At 43.1% G+C, this 17119-nt stretch overlaps 1 protein-coding gene and 1 long non-coding RNA gene across 6 annotated transcripts in view; one reads left to right on the forward strand and one right to left on the reverse strand.

The window, feature by feature from the left end:
* Positions 1-635: 635 nt before the first annotated feature.
* Positions 636-12944, reverse strand: LOC138569788 (uncharacterized). Its single transcript, XR_011303330.1, has 5 exons — positions 12844-12944; positions 9556-9628; positions 8481-8994; positions 1908-2112; positions 636-1493 (listed from the first exon to the last, which is right to left on the reverse strand). It is a non-coding gene; the product is annotated as an uncharacterized lncRNA (long non-coding RNA).
* A 115-nt stretch (positions 12945-13059) lies between these two features.
* The window catches only part of MPP7 (MAGUK p55 scaffold protein 7), a 1979219-nt gene continuing 1975159 nt past the window's right edge, over positions 13060-17119 (forward strand). For 4 of the 5 annotated variants that reach the window (XM_069648102.1, XM_069648107.1, XM_069648105.1 and 1 more), the window contains exon 1: positions 13060-13179. The gene's annotated coding sequence lies outside the window, so the exon portion shown is untranslated. The remainder of the gene's footprint in view (positions 13180-17119) is intronic. The other variant, XM_069648106.1, reaches the window with a different exon arrangement.

The following is a 17119-nucleotide window of genomic DNA, read 5'->3' on the forward strand; positions in this document are numbered from 1 at the left end:
GATTTAGGAAAAGGGTTTTCGTTACCCCAGGATGTATCCCTTGTGAGTAAGAAGCGTGTTATTACTTTACGGCGAGTCTAGTTAGACTTATGGATAGTGTACTGGAAAACCTAAAGGGAATTTGCAGACGTCACTCTTTGCCTTCTGTGCTAGAGCACACAAATGTTAACCAAGTTCGCCGATTTAGTGTACAAAACTACAAATCCACCCAATAATGTCACAAACCAACCGGTAAACTCCCCAATTTCAGTTCTCACCTTATGGCATCACACGCAATAAACTCCCACAATTACAAATTACTGCACAAAGATAAACACTTTCAGTGACCTAAACAGAATCGGTTCACGGTCTACCTGCATGACAGACTGCCAACAGTCACTTCACCCAATTTCACTATGAGCAGCAAACAATTAGTTCAACCATTCACCACACCCAAGAAAACACTTGCTGACCCCACCAGGAATAATAGATAATAGCACAAAAACATGTAATATTTAAAAGTTGGCACCAACCTACAAATTCACCAGATCAACTATATAGCTCTACACACAAGAGCACTTGCATCTTCAGTGTCACACAGCAGCATATGCGCGCGCCACACACACGTTGATGACTTAAACAGCAATACTCATGTCTGGTTCCATAAACACAATTTATACATGTATGGTTTCACCGCAGTAAACAATAACTTGGGGGAAATATTTAACTGCCAGGCTATTATGCAAGTCTATGCAAAAAGGACATGCATACACTACCTTGGCACTTAAGGGGTTAAAGATGGACATTGTTGCACTTCACGTTGTCGATTAGTAGCGAGGTCTAACATAGCAAACAAACTCGGTTATGGGGATGTTCCAATTCCATTGTTTTTAAAGACTGTACTCTGAATGATTGCACAGGTGTGTGGTAACATGCAGGTGTCACTTCACTGTCTAATCAGGCATAACCATCAAACTGGAACAAGGACACACGGTTGAGAAGACAGTGATATAGTTGAGCTTGTCAAATTAGATCTGTCTGACCAAACTTCTGTAGCAGACAATTGACTTACTTGATAGTCCAATATTTTGTAGTTGTTGCACAGCCACATCTTTGGAAACAGCAACATTACACAGAGACAACAGCCAATTTATTTCGTCTTTCAATTGTCCAGGTGTCCTAAAAGAGGCAGATTCTGTGGAAGGAATGAACACCACTAGCCATTCCAACCAAAAGACTTAAGGTGACAACCTTACTGAACAGCCATTACTAAGTTTAAGAATAGTCAGTTTCCACCATCAGCTTTTACAATATAAAATTCTCTTGTTTTTTTTCAGTGCATCTTGTTCTTGTAGGTCAAGCAACACTTCGTTTTCCAGCACTTCCCCCCCAATTTCACCCATAGCTGCTTTTCCTCCTCTGCCTTTCTTTTTAAAGCCTGAATTAGTCCCTCTGCATCACCACAATCGTTTTAGTTCTTCAAATGTTTTGTGTGTCTTAATACACTTTCTTGGCTGTGGGTACAAAAAAGGCCAGTTAAAACTTCAAAATGGGACTCCCCTTAAGGGCGGTCCCATCCGTCCCCTTGGTTTCATTTTGACTTCTTCTTGTGCTCCATGGCACTTTCCCTCCCTCCCCATGCAGCTACCCACAACTCTACCTAGTCGGACTTGGACTACAGTCCCAGAAGGAGTTTAACCCATAGCGCTTTGAGATCATACCAATGGTAGAGGGCACTCTACAAATGCCCAATAGCATAAGAGAAATCATGTAGGCCATCGAGTAACTCTAGAGGATATAGAGATGCTCTAAAAGAGTGGTGGGCATTACGCAGCACTCATCTGTGTGATAAAATAAATGGAATGCCTCGTCAGGACTTCAGATGTAGCCTCCTCCCCCAAACATATGGACAAAAAAACATTGCTTACCTGCCGACTGGAAAAGCACTACTGCTTTGAAATCCTTTTCTGCACGTATTTCTCTTCCACTTTCATAAAGACCATCTATCAGCCATTCATAATTAACTCCACCAGGAATTGCCAACGGCTCAAATTCCCCATTCTTTCTAATACACAGAGATTTGTCAGAATCAAAGAAAAGCACATTAAGAAGTGCCATGATGTGAACGATTACCTAAAAGAAGAAAAATAAATATAAAAAGTACATTTAGTACGCTACAAGTATTTGTGAAACTTGTCTGTACCCAAAACCATTATTTACAGTAGGCTTGCAATGGACATGTCCTGCCTGAAGTGTCCCTATTTGTGAGCAGACCGTCTCCTGGTGCTTGGTAACTTCCTCCAAGAATTAGAGGTGGGTGTTCTGGCGAGGCAATATATTCTTAACTGGAGAGCTTTTGTACCTAAAATGCTGCACATCATTTTGTTTGTGTCCTTTAAAAGACAGGCACCTGTTTCAGTTTCTTTAATGTAAATATCAACTTTACACAGTCCCAGCTTGCGGCAGCAACATGTACAGGAAATTATAGGTACCGGAAATAGGAGGGTATGCAGGGACAGAACCCACAACCAAAGTGATCTTTACTGAAGGAACAAAAAGTTATTACACCTTAGCAGGCAGGTCTTTGTTAATATGAGCCAGGCACTATCCTCCAGAAGAGCCAACAAACCTCCCCACCCCCATAAGCATTGCTACTGTGGCCATAAATGATGCACTACAGCTGAAATAGTGCAGCGCTCATGAGCAGTGAAAAATCCGGCAAAAAAATAAATAAATACTAAAACAAAGTAAACCAAGCCATGGGTACATTTTGCAGAGGCATGGTATTCACACACACGCCACAACCTGATACACGTAGACAAGCCAAATGATTACTTAGATGGTCGAGGGCACCTATCTGAGGAAGGCATGGGCCTATTCATGCGGAACATTAAGGGGGCTTTTGAACAGCAACAGCGTTAAAGCCAGAGCGAGAGAGGCATCTGTATGCTGAACGGCTAGGGTACCTTAAGGCAGTGGTCTTCAAACTGTGGGCAGCCCCTTCTAGGGATCCTGAAGGATGCCCACAGGGTGAGGGGGTGGTGCAAAACTCTTAAAAAAACAAGATTATGGTGACTATTTTTAATAGCAAACATAAGCATTTGGGCTTGTGGATGGGCCCAGAAACTATATTTTTACTCAGAGGGGGCTCAGCATAAAACGTTTTGAAGACCACTGCCTTAAGGGAATAAAGTGACCCCCTACTTTCAAATAGCAAAGCAATTAACAGCACTACCTTCATGCCCACGTCAGAAAACTCCTGCTACCGTGCAAGTACTCAGTTGCACAAGGCTGCTGAAAAATCCAGAAAAGCAAGAAAATAGCTCAAAGCTCGACAACATCGAACATAAATTAACTGGTCCCATCATTAGAGACAAAAGAAATGTCAAAATGGCCCCCAACCATCATCATAAAAAGCATTTACCGAAGATCATAAATAAAGATCAAAAAAGATATTTTCAATTAATGACAGTGATCACAACTACCCCTGGCAAGCATTCAATAAATAAGTTATAAAGTTTACAGGCAAACTATCTTCAATTAACTGCTGAGGTGGAATTGTTGGAAAAAACAAAGCGTGTTGAAGGAGCAATAAAACCCTTCCTCGAACCTCATCAACCTGCAGAGAATGGGACATAAGTATAACTATAACATGCAGTAATCCGTCCGAGTCCCTCAAACTTACATTTGTGTTTATCAAGTCATGTAGCGATTACCCCCCAAGTGTTGAACATAAACGGTTTATAGTCATAATGTAGAAAAAAAAAAAAAGTCGACTTACAAAAATGTAGAAAAAAAAATAAATGTAGAAAACAATGTCGAAAACCTATACATATAATGAAAAGAGTAAATTTTTAGAAAAAAAAATGTCGAAAAACAAAAAAGTCAATTAGCACTATCAATAAATAAACAAGAAGAGTATCATTTACTAGGGGGGGTCCCCCCTCCACCCCCCCTCACCCAACAGCCCCCAGCCACCCCCCTCTCACCCCTCATACTCAAACACAATTATATATATATTTATTTTTTTGAAAAAATTCTAAAAAATGTAGAAAAAATTCGACTGTTTTTCGACATTACTGTTTTCTGAAAAAAAAAAAATTGACATTTTGACTTTCTACATTATTGCATTCTACATTATGACTGACCACCAAACTAAACGTAGATGGAGGACAGCACAACTGATGGAGGGAATTAGAAACCTGTCCTAAAGGCTGACACAACTTCGCCCTACTGTGAACTGAAAAGGCAATGGGGGGGGAAAAATACTTACCCCAGTTTATTTTTTTATGTTCTTTTAAATAAATGGCGTAAAAGCAATACACAACAGCTCCCTCACTGGTATAGCATCTGTAACTTCTAGCAGTGAAAACATAATTTTCAAAAGCATTACAATACAAAATTAGTCTTTGAATGCCAGACTTCGTTTTTTATGGTGGGCAGCTTTACAGAACCTCTTTGGGACTTGTATATGGCTTGAATAACCTTTACAAAATAGAAAATAGCAAGTATATGTCTTACAAAAACAGGATCCATGAAAATCAAGCACAAAACTTATACACTAAAAAGGAACATCAAAGAAAAGCAATTCACTCATTAACAATCCCATAACATGTCAAGATAAAAATACAAGATATAAATACCAGCTAAAGAAACACAACAAAACAGAATCATTTAACTTAACTTGAGAACAGAGTACCTGTCATGTACACTTTCCATATTACACGAATCTCAAAATGATGCATATACTGCAAACAATCTTCCCCAGCTTGAACGAGATGGAAACGGGGTGGGGAGGGATGAGGCTTTCCTTTAATGCAAATCACTTTCAGATGCCGGACAATGAATGGATGCCACTTAGAGAGTGGCGTTCGGTGTTTTTACTTTTTTTTAGTGGTCTGGTGTTCAATTACTTAAGTGAAAGCAATGATCAGGCCGCAAGGAATGGGATGTTTAAGAGAAATACGTAGATGGGGGGGGCATCTGTCCACTGTTGGTTAGAGAAGCCTTTTTTTCCTGCCTTCTTAACGACAGCTTGGATGGCCAATATCTGCAACCATTCTCTCTGCGCAGAAACAAAACAGCAAATCGAATTTGGAGCTTTTGTAAAGTAAAAGCAAATTCATTGCGATTGTTCATCCAAGCCCAAAGCACCCTGTGCCACCAGAAGCAGGAAGACAGAAATCAAAGAGCGCATTCATCAGGGCATTTCAACCATCCCTGGCCTGAGACTACACCTGACGGTGTGTGCAGCGCAATATATATACACACACACACACACACACACACACACACTTCAGCCTTCATGCCAGCCAAACAACACTGTTCCCCCTGGCATTCCGTTTCAGAATTAGGCAATATTGAAGATGCTGCAAAAGTCGCCCACGCTTGCCACATCAACAATCCTCGCACATGGGAAATCTATGCCAGCACACCTGTGCAACGGCATGCAGCTGTCGGGGCAACTTATTGAAAGATACAAGCATAGCGCCACTGTGCCTCTTGTCTACAAGATAGACACAGGGGCTACGCAACACTGCAATGTTCTTAAGCAGATGACCCGAGTCAAATCTGGCCCCTGCGACTCTTTCCTTCACAGTAAAGGACTGGAATGATACCCACTGAATATAAATCGGCCATGTGTACGAGTTGTATATGCACCGTACCGTACACATAGCAACATCACACTCAAGGGTACCGCAAGCACGTGGATATCGAACCACTTTCAAAAGAAAAAAAGCAACCAGGGATTTTGCAGAGAAAGTTTGTTTAGTACATTAAGCTTCCACTGTTCAAGCCCGCGTGTGCACAATCTCTTATGGACCGCTGAGGGTTTAAATGCTCTTCCAAACTAGCAATCAAAATATGTTAACAAAGAACAGTGCCAGCTTTTTCACCCTTTTTTCTTTTGTTAAACGTTCTTTATACCAAGATAGTCACTCAACAGCAGTGGTCTTAAAACATTTTGATGCAGAGACAACCCCCCCCCCCCCCAAGAGAAAGGTACCCTGGCTTGGGCCTCTCCCCCCTATACACATGGACTCCAAACATGTAATCGGTTGAGAACAGTTATTGCGCGCTGGTGTAGAATGTTGCCCCAAATGGCGGTGTGGGTGCCAAACACTAAATTCTTTCAAAAACATTGCTTGCAATAACTCAAATTAGAGAAATATTTGTGAATGCAGTATTCAGAATGTTTTTCGACAATACAGAGGACTTGAGTAAAAAGTAGTGTTGTATATTAATTCCCCACAAAAGAAAACGAACAATATTGCTGTCCTACAGACGTTTGACATGCAAATGATGTAACAATTTATTTCTTAAGTACAACAACTTTGAGATAACTATCAATGCTGTCACTTGCAAGTTGGGCAGTGGCATATTGGAGAACAAGTGTGAAGGGTGGGCCTGTCTTTCAGCAGCCAGCCTGTCAATATTGGGTTGAATGTTTGCAATAGCCAACCACAGGTTTTTTTCCTCCTCCAGCCATGACCGATATTTAGTCTTTAGGGTTGCAAATGCTGAGAATCCAATCTCGCATAGGTACGAGGTGCTGAAAGGTAACAGTACATTAACTGCACATTTGGATAAAGTTGGAAACTCTGCATACACATTTTGCCAAAGACAATTGTTTTTATAGGCTCTCCAGTAGGCGGTCACTTTGAGGCTCCATTAGTTCCTCCTGGGGGTGTATTGAGTGGTGGGCCCCTACGCCTGCTAAGAAAGGCTGAACCACCCAGTCATGGGCGTTATAATTGTACTCTGGAAAGTACTTGGAGACTGGTTCTGAGAGCATTTAAATGATTTCCTATAAGTTCAGCAACACATGAAAGATCATACTCGGTGTCCTCAAGAGTATCTTCTAATGATGGAAATGCATTGGTAATGCCAACATCAACCCTCTACTCCAAAGCTTCAGCTTCTTCTTGAATACGGATATTTATGCATTTATAGCAAATTATGTGTCATCTGTGCCTTGCAGGGAGAGGTTTAGAAATGTCAAAAATATCACCACAGTAAGCTAACAGTACAAGCCTGCGTGAATCACACAGGCTTTGCTTTCATCTGGTCTAAACCCAGAAGAAGATGTCTTACTTTGTTCCCGAGTTCATGAAGGCGATTTAAAACCTTTGCCCTGGATAGCCACCTGACCTCCGTGTGAAACAATGCATCATGTTCAGCTCCCATTTCTGCACATAATGTGGCAAACAGGCAGGTTCTTGTGGGGTGCATCTTAATAAAAAGCTCCATCTTAACAACAGAGGTCAGCACCTCTGAGTTCATTCCCCATACTGCACACAGCCAAAGCTTCCCGGTGTATCATGCAGTGTGTCCACACAATATGTGGAGCTACTGCCAACACTTTTGCTTTTAACCCAGCACCAACACCATACACTGAAGGAGAACCATCCGTGCAAATACCAACACTCGCCCCGCACTTTAGGCAGTAGGAAGTTGTCAACAATGTGAAAGAGTTCAAATGCAGTTGCTCTGCCCTGAATTGGTTTACAAAATTAAGAAGTCCCCCAATATGTTCCCTGGCAGTACCTCATATAAGCAATCAAATGAGCCTCTTTTGAAATGTCAACGGCCTCATCCAACTGTAGGGGAAACTGAATGTTTCAAGCGTGATATAAATTCTGTACCGATATCAGAGGACAGGTCAGTGATGTGGCGGCAAATTGTGGTGACAGACCTAGGGATACTTTTGTATTTCTCTGCTGCACCGTCACTAAGCATTACCAGGTTGACAGTGAGAATTGTTGGCAGAATCACTTTCTCATCATCTGTAAAAGGCCTTTTGTTTTTGCCCAGATAGGACGCAATGTGGTAAGAAAAGAATTTGCAGGTTTTGAGGACACATTTTTAACAGCATCTTTTTGCTTTTTTAGGCCTTGCAGGTGCCGTACAAAGGAATATCTGGTTTGTTTTGTTTGCTAAATCGGCATGTTTTGTTTCCAAATGCTGTTGGCTTCAGGTTGTCATTTGCTAATGTATCGCCACACGCTGCAGCTTAACTTCCCCAGCAGCTGTGATCACGTGAACCGAAAGTCCAAATAAGAGTATTCTATGTTTTTGCATTTCTTTTGTCCGTTTCTACCTCTCCTCCTGCATTTCATTTGAGATACCTACCATCTTTGGGCACTAGGAAATGATCCATCTCAAAAAGAAGACTGAATCTGTGAAAACATTGCAAACCCCCACTTACAAAGATTTAAAACTAAGCATGCGAAAGGTTGGTTGGAGGAAAAACACTCATGCAAAAATGGGTCAGAAATACTGGGTGGAAAAATAAAAAAAAACACCACATCGATGCAAGTCTCAGAAGACTCCCTGTTCAGATCGTGAAGTCCTAGCTCTAATTTCTTTTTTAAGTGTGGTACCGGACCAGTCCACAGATTAGCAGTGAAAACCACACCTGGATGAACATTGCACAGGGCCGATTTAAACCTTCAGCACTTCTACTCAATCAATGGTACATAGAGAAAAGAAATCCTTACCTGCCTGTGTGACTGGGTCAAGTGCTTCACTGGACTTCTCTTGCTGGGACACGGGTGGTTAGGTTGATACAGTGACGCTTGGAGCGATGCTGCTGCAGTGAAAACGAGCAGTCAGCGATACATGGGTCTACCTGAGACTTCAAAATTAAGATTCGATGAGAAGGAGCTAAAACCAGCTCTTGGGTGTAAAGCATCAGTAAGTAAGCAGGACCCAATGCTGAGAAACCGGGAGTGCACAGTGCAGTGTAAATGCAACTCCAGGATGAGCCATAAACTTTCAGTACCCCTACCCCCGAAAACAGAGCATGAGAAAGGACCAGCCTCAAAAAGAGGTTTGAAATCCCCAATTGGGACTCCTAACTATACCTTTAAAATTGCCCCACCTTCACCCACAGCAAAATACAGGCATGCTTGCCTTTGGCAAGTGCTACTACAGATGTCAGGATGTTTGATGGTGCCACTGCTGCTGGGGACTTTGCTATCCTAGATGGGATGATCGAGCCAATGCGTGTTCCTAAAATTGAAAAAGTACAATAAACAAATATTAATTATCTTTATTTGCGCACTACACTCTGCCAGTCATCGCACATCCTCCCCCACACACAAAAGGGACCTATTGTGCAGAGTCTTACGGGAAATCTCCAGCGTTCCCTACAGGCCAGTCCACCCCAGATGGCAGAGAGCAGTTAGAGCACATAACCGGAAAACGTGACTCATAGTCGGTCAAGATTGTCCAGTCCAAGACGCTCTCCAGGACCCCTGTTGCCTCCAGCAAGACTTGAGTCTGGACAGCGCTCTTGCACCACTGGAGAAAACATAGAACTAGTCATCTACACTCCTCAGATACTAAATATGGCCACTGGAGGTCTCCACAACCAAACATGTCTACATGTGCTCTAATTGCTGAGAGACTGGGCTACAAAAGCCACACCCCGGGGCCTCGCCGTTTGCTTTGCATTAAACCTGCACCTAAGCAGCAGTGCACTTACCATGCTCCTGCCCCTCAGATTGGTCCTCAGTCACCACGACCGGCACCTCGAAGACAAAAGCACAAGGATCCGAACGTTATACTTACTGGCATCATACCCGGTGGTTGGCCCAATCCGTAATGCCAGCTGTTTACTGTAACCATCTTAGTCTACCAACACCTGCAAGAAAGGAAATGTATCATTTTAAGCCTAGACAACAAAGATACATGCACTACCGTGACGCTCTCACCCAGAGAAGTAATTTAGCACAGCGCTAGCCGTCAAGAAAAAAAACAAGGATTAAGAAGAGTGCTGGTAGAGAAAGGAGAAAACAGGGCTTAAAGAGCGCAGATAGAGAAAGGAGAGCACAGAGAAAACCATGAGGAACACAGAAGGAAAAAAGAGCCAGAAATAAACTTGGACATTTAAAAAGGAGCCATCTACTCAGCACAGAGCAGCTGCAGCATGCCTGGGCAAGCAACAACCAGTGAAGTAATTGGCAACTGGTGCACTTGGAAGCAGAAGAATAGCAATGTGCCCAATGGCGAGTCCAGGCTCAGTCTCCCCCCTAGGGCACATAGGGGCTAAAAGGAGAGGGTAACAAGAAGTAATAGCACAGGAGTAATTGTGCCTTTGTTTCCAGGGAGAAATACTGCAGTCACCACATACCGTCAGTACTACTACAGGTTCCTCCTACCCTAGACACAGTAAAGTGTCACCTTACCACGCTGCATGGGCTTTGGGAACGGAGAGGTGTGGAATGTGCATTGAGAGATCCAGACGCTTCCGCAGGATGTAAGGTAAGCGTTAGTCACAGGGACAAAAAATTAGAGCGCAAGAGAAACAGAGAGAATCAGCTCGTTACATTTTACCCCTTCTATTCCCCGCCTAGAATATTTGAGAATTCCAGCCTGCTGGAATTCCAAACGTTCATCTACATATCTTGCATAGAATCTGACACAGTAGTGCTTAGCCCACTGAGCTAACTTTCATAAACATCGAGTAATAGCTATTTTGCTTTTACTGCTTTTCAGGGACTCTGCTGCGGCTGCCGTGCCAGACACGAGGGGCAGCATATGGTGCCCCGTGCAGGCGAAGGCCTGGCACCCACAGCAGGAAGATATACATGAATTCGACTTTAAATCACTTCTATGGTAGTGGTGCACCCAAAGTACTGTTGGGAATGCAGCGATTTTTAGCACATCAAAGGATGCATAGAATTGCTCTATAATAGATGGCTACCGGGATAGCTCAGCAGGTTGACAGACCGTTGCTGAGATGTTATATATGCAAAACATGTTAAACGTATGACTTTGCAATCCATTATAAAAAAATATTCAAGAAGGAAGTGCTATAAACTGTGTTAGGCCAGGGGATGGGGAGTACTCAGAGTGGAGGTGGGAGCATTGCTGCCTCTGCCCCTTTAGTGAAAATCAAATGTCGGGACACATGAACCCACAGTTCAATTTCTTAATAACTGCTGTCAGCACAACAGAAGCATGCATGTGTGATTAACCTGTTCCACAAAACACAAATTAAAGTATTGGTGTGGTACTCCAACCAAAAAAACATTTCAAACAAAAACTAGTGAATGACAGTTCAGCAGCATTTTTGAGTTTGGAAATGATTTTCCTATGAACGTGTAAAATGCACATTTGGACACCAATAATATGCCCAGCATGTAGAATGCCTGCTTTCAACAGTGATGCCAACACCCACCCAGTGATGTTCATGGTCCATCGATTCCTGTGGTGTCCCTTTCAGGACAGAAGAAAATGGGATAAGAAAAGAGAGCCAGGAAATGCGCGAGTGGGGGCTGGGGAAAGGAGCAGAGCGAAGATTAGGTCACCAAGCACCCAGAATTCCTCTGCAAAGCTAGGGGCTTGGTAAAGCCTGTTCAGGGCAACGGCAGGCCAGGTCTGGAGATCCAGCCAGACATCTGATGCCAAATCTCGGACCAGGCAAGAACCAGCCCATGGACCAGAGGGATGACGAGGCAGACAGGCAGCCAGAGCAGGAGGACTGGTGGTGTAGATATTTGGCTCCCCCAAGGCAGTGTGCTGGGGCCCAGCAATCTGGGTTGGGAGCCGGATATCATAAAACACCAGCAATACGTGCTTCGTGTCCCACTTGCTTCCTCTCCCACCATGGCCCTCAAGTTGGGGCCACAGAGGGACCGGCTTTGCAGTGATGCAGTCCCCTCTGTTCATCTCCTCTAACCATGCGACCGCCTTCGTGGATCCACAGCGGTAGAGTGGAACCGGGAAAGGGCTGAAACGCTTGCTTCTCAGCACCCCCTCCACCCGTGGTGTGTGTGGGGGGTTAGGCGAGAAGCAGCATCACTAACCGGGTCGAGAAGACAATGGTGGCAGCTACTGGATTGCAACAATGCAGCAAAGCACACATCCCGGCTGCATTTATTTCCTGTTTTGTGGCCACGCCCCATCACACTGACTGTGCATGGGGGTGGGGGGCAGTGGCTCGCCATGCACAGTTAAGTGCTGCAACAAAAACATGCTTTTCTCGCTTTTGGATCACGTGACCCCCCCCCTCCTCCAATCCTCCCCATCGATTTAAGACCTCTGCTCTACAGCATGGCTAGTTTTAAGGCTAAATACTAAATTGTTTTTCTCTTGCTGGCAAGACTATGTAGGAGTCTGCATTTTTACTAGTATAGTATACATGAACATGCAAGCATCTAGTTAGTGAGACAACGGGGAAATGAAGGAACTCTGTTCTACAGTGGGGGGGGGGATCAAGAAAGACATCTTGTGGTACAGACAGACTCTGGGTGGTACAGTTCAATGCAGTAAAGTTAGGCACATCTCCCTGCAATGTTTAAATCAGAACCACTCTTCTCCTAAAGACAGTACAGTTCCAGAAATCACGGCAAGGGAACTTCATGCCTTCACTGCTCTTCATCCAGAGCGCGGGCTGCCGCTGAACTCGTTCCCCGCTTCGGTGTCGGCATACATAACACCCGTCCCAGCGTAGGAGGGCTAGGCAGCCGCAGAGGCATCCAAGCCCACTTGAGCCTGTGCAGCAGTGCAGAAAAAGAAGCAAGAATGTGACTTTGGTAAACATGGGATCGACATGGGGCTTAATTTCCAAAGGAGTTCATGGCTGTTCAAAGAGTGAAAGCCGTGTTGCGCAGATAAGGGTGAAAAAATATGGCGTATACACTGTACCGTTTTGTAGAAAGTCCGCGGTCACTATACGGTTGTGTAGAAAGCCCGTGAAGCACGCACACTGTCATTTGGAGATGGAAAACCTGCAAATACTCTTACATAAACAATAAATCTGACTTCCTGGCAGCCGAATTTGCAAAAAAACATCTGCCCTGAAACTGGCCGTTTGCTGCACGGCCACAAATCGCTTCTGTTTAGGGTACTTACCAACCAAGAAGACACACTTCTGCTGTTACTACAACCAAAACCAAAGTAGGAAAAACAAATCCACCGGCATGAAAATACACCTGCCCGTGCAAGGCATTGAGTGCTCCTTCCTCCGTGCTGTGATTCTCTTCCTAAACACGTAGACGTCCTACGTGCAAAACGTTCGTACGTCATGATTTAATAAAGGCATTTCAGAAAGCGTCGGCAAACTTAGAAACAGACACACAATGCTATCGGGTCTCATATGGACTTTAAACATATATTTCAATTGATAATGAAAGCAACATAAGGCCTCCGTTTACGAAACGCTCCTTTTCAGTGTCCTGGTAGCAGCAGGTGAGTGCGCGATCCAGCTCTTGTAATGAATTGTAGATGCATTTCATTTAGCATCCGATAACTCAGTTTATTCTCACCCCTTTGTTGTTATATTGGTAAGAGGAGCCCCTTTGCAACCTCTGGAAATCCACGGTGAACTAAGCGGCTGCAGCTAAAGCTGTAATTCGTTGCATTGTACTCATATGTTGAAATAAAACATTGTAATTACGTGACTTTTTAAACCTCTGGTTTTTAAATAACATAAGGCAGCCTGTTGTTGCTGGTATTGTAGACTTGGTGTAGAGCGCCGAAGCTCGTTTGCGCTACTGTTCAGGCTCTGGAATGCTCCCAGACGCAGTAACTGGTGTGCAGCTAATACACACACCGTGGTCTGTTGAAAATTACTATATATTAGCCGTGTCGGTATTATAATGCTTGCGCCGGCTAATTATTGCAAACGTGGACTGTCTCCAGTTCCAGTGCCTACTCTGAAAGTGATCATTAATGGGGCTAATTACCTTTCTGTGTATAATAAATGCAGGCACAGTGTCTGTTATAGGTCTAATGGCTGCAGACACATAAATACCTCCCTGATGAAGTAGCATTTATAACACGCCTATACACAAGCAGACACTACTTTCTCTAGCGCTAATGGTAAATGCCCATCACATCCTCTGGCTGGAGCTAATGAGTGCAGACACCTGCTCTGGAGCTACTGACTCCCGATACAGTACGTACATGCTCAGCTACATCTGACAATACCGGCCCTGGGGCAAATAATTATAGACCCTGTACCTGCCCTGGAACTAATGAGGTTTGATAAAGTACCTGCTAATCCGTAACATCTAGACAGGACTGTAAATATTAGCCTATGCCACATTTAGGTAGAATTGTGAATATTAGCTTGCGTCACATCTAGACAGGATTGTGAATATTAGTCAGTGCCACATTTAGATAGAATTGTGAATATTAGCTTGCGTCACATCTAGACAGGATTGTGGATGTTGGCTTGCGTCACATCTAGACGGGATTGTTATTAGTAGCCTATGCCACGTTTAGACAGAACTGCATTTATCAGCTTGCGACCACATCTAGACAGGATTGTGAATATTAGCCAGTACCGCATCTAGAGCGAAATGTGGAGATATTCACGCGCCACATCTAGAAAGAATTTGGAAATTAGCATATATCACATTTAGGTAGCGAGGCCACTAACAATCTCACCCTTCTGCATACACCTCTCAAAGTCTAACCAGACACAACCACACACCTAAAGCACAGCAAACTTCACTATACCGCAACAACAAAACAAATCAAACATGGCTTTGCACAACAGAAAATGACGGCTACCAACTACATCTATACAGCATTGTGGATGTTGGCTTGCGTCACTTCTAGACCGGATTGTGAATTTTAGCCAGTGCTACATTTAGATATCATTGTGAATATTAGCTTGCGTCATATCTAGACAGGATTGTAAACATTGGCTTGTGTTGCTTCTAGACAGGATTGTGAATGTTATCCAGTGCCACATTTAGGTATAATTGTGAATATTAGCTTGCGTCACATCTAGACAGGATTGTGAATTTTAGCCAGTGCTACATTTAGATATCATTGTGAATATAAGCTTGCGTCATATCTAGACAGGATTGTAAACATTGGCTTGTGTTGCTTCTAGACAGGATTGTGAATGTTATCCAGTGCCACATTTAGATATAATTGTGAATATTAGCTTGCATCACATCTAGACAGGATTGTGGATATTAGCCAGTGCCACATTTAGATATAATTGTGAATATTAGCTTGCGTCACATTTAGACAGGATTGTGGATATTAGCCAGTGCCACGTTTAAATAGAATTGTGAATATTAGCTTGCGTCACATCTAGACAGGATTGTGGATATTAGCCAGTGCCACATTTAGATATAATTGTGAATATTAGCTTGCGTCACATCTAGACAGGATTGTGAATTTTAGCCAGTGCTACATTTAGATATAATTGTGAATATTAGCTTGCGTCACATTTAGACAGGATTGTGGATATTAGCCAGTGCCACGTTTAAATAGAATTGTGAATATTAGCTTGCGTCACATCTAGACAGGATTGTGAATATTAGCCAGTGCCACATTTAGATACTAGCTGACCCCTGGCTCAGTATGGTTAAATGGAAAAGAAAGAAAAGGGAAAGCGCACGTTTCTAATATGTCTAATTTCACAATGCTTGTGGGCATACAATATTTTTTATTCCATTGTCTGTGCAGATATAGAGATTGTCTGGTTTGCCCACTGTAGAACACGCAACATATAATTCTCCATGTGAGAAGCAATCCATGTCTAGCTCTAAACCGCACAATTCTAACGATTGGCCTTGAGGTTTGTTGATGGTGATTGCAAATGCAAGTTGGCATGAATTGCGCTGTTACGATTTCTGCGCCGAAGGACGTCATTTGGAAGCATGAGTTGGATTTCCTGATGTTGGATGGTTTGATTCTGCAATACATCCAGCAAGCAACGTTTTTTTAATGGCTCTGGCGGTTCTCCAAGTTGAGGCAGTTTAATTTTCCCGGCAGCGCAACACAACACATTCCCGTGGCGCAACACATTCCTTTAATTTCTCCATTAAATTCCAGAGCATTGCAATAAGGACGCACTTCAGTGATGGTGCCGATGAGAACATGCCGGCTCAAACTATAATCTTCAGCTGGGTTGTACTGAAATGCAAGGCGATTGTAATCGCGTGATTGCTGAGCACAGTCATGTTTGGCGCTGATCTGCTGTTTCTCATTGACGTCTTTCAGCCACTCTCAGCCTGCCGCTTTTATTCTGCTGAGAACGAAGCAGATCTGCAGCTGCAGAACGCGATCGCCATGCTCGCAACTATGCATCCTGAAGTCTGGCTGCACGTCGCTATGCTGCTTCTTCGGCACGTATTTGAGCCATTCTAAATCGGAAACATTGAAATGGAATCGTAAAATATTCATTATAGCGTGTGTTGCTTTTACGTCCAACACATGGCGCTGTTTTTCAGAAAAAGCATGTTTTTACATGTCACAGGTGTGACATCTATGTATAGTAGGTATATGAAAATATGTGCCTATTCGAATGCAACGTTGTGTCAAAATTTCAAAGCAATCGGTGAAGAACTTTCTGGGATTTAAGATTTTGAATGAACTTTTATTTATATAGATAATTGTGAATATTAGCTTGCGCCACATCTAGACAGGATTGTGAATATTAGCCGGTGCTGCATCTAGATCGAAATGGGGAGATATTCACGCTCCACATCTAGAAAGAATTTGGAAATTGGCATATTTCAATTTAGATAGTGAGGCCCCTAAAAATCTCACCCTTCTATATACACCTCTCTAACCAGACACAACCACACACCTAAAGCACAGCAAACTTCACTACACCGTAACAAAACAAATCGCACATAGCTTCGCACAACAGAACACGAAGGCTACCAACCACAGCTAGACAGGATTGTGAATGTTGGCCAGTGCTACATTTAGGTATAATTGTGAAATATTAGCTTGCATCGCTTCTAGACAGGATTGTGAATGTTAGCCAGTCCCACATTTAGATATAATTGTGAATATTAGCTTGCATCACATCTAGACAGGATTGTAAACGTTGGCTTGTATCGCTTCTAGACAGGATTGTGAATGTTAGCCAGTGCCACATTTAAATATAATTGTGAAATATTAGCTTGCGTCGCTTCTAGACAGGATTGTGAATGTTAGCCAGTGCAACATTTAGATATAATTGTGAATCTTAGCTTGCGTCACATCCAGACAGGATTGTGAATAGTAGCCAGTGCTGCATCTAGATTGAAATGTGGAGATATTCACGTGACACATCTAGAAAGAATTTAGAAATTAGCATGCATCACATTTAGCTAACGAAGCCACTAACCATCTCACCCTTTTGCATACACCTCTCAAACTCTAGCCAAACACA

The sequence above is a fragment of the Ambystoma mexicanum genome, chromosome 2q (assembly GCF_040938575.1).
Source record: "Ambystoma mexicanum isolate Mex_15411 chromosome 2q, UKY_AmexF1_1, whole genome shotgun sequence".
Classification (NCBI taxonomy): Eukaryota; Metazoa; Chordata; class Amphibia; order Caudata; family Ambystomatidae; genus Ambystoma; species Ambystoma mexicanum.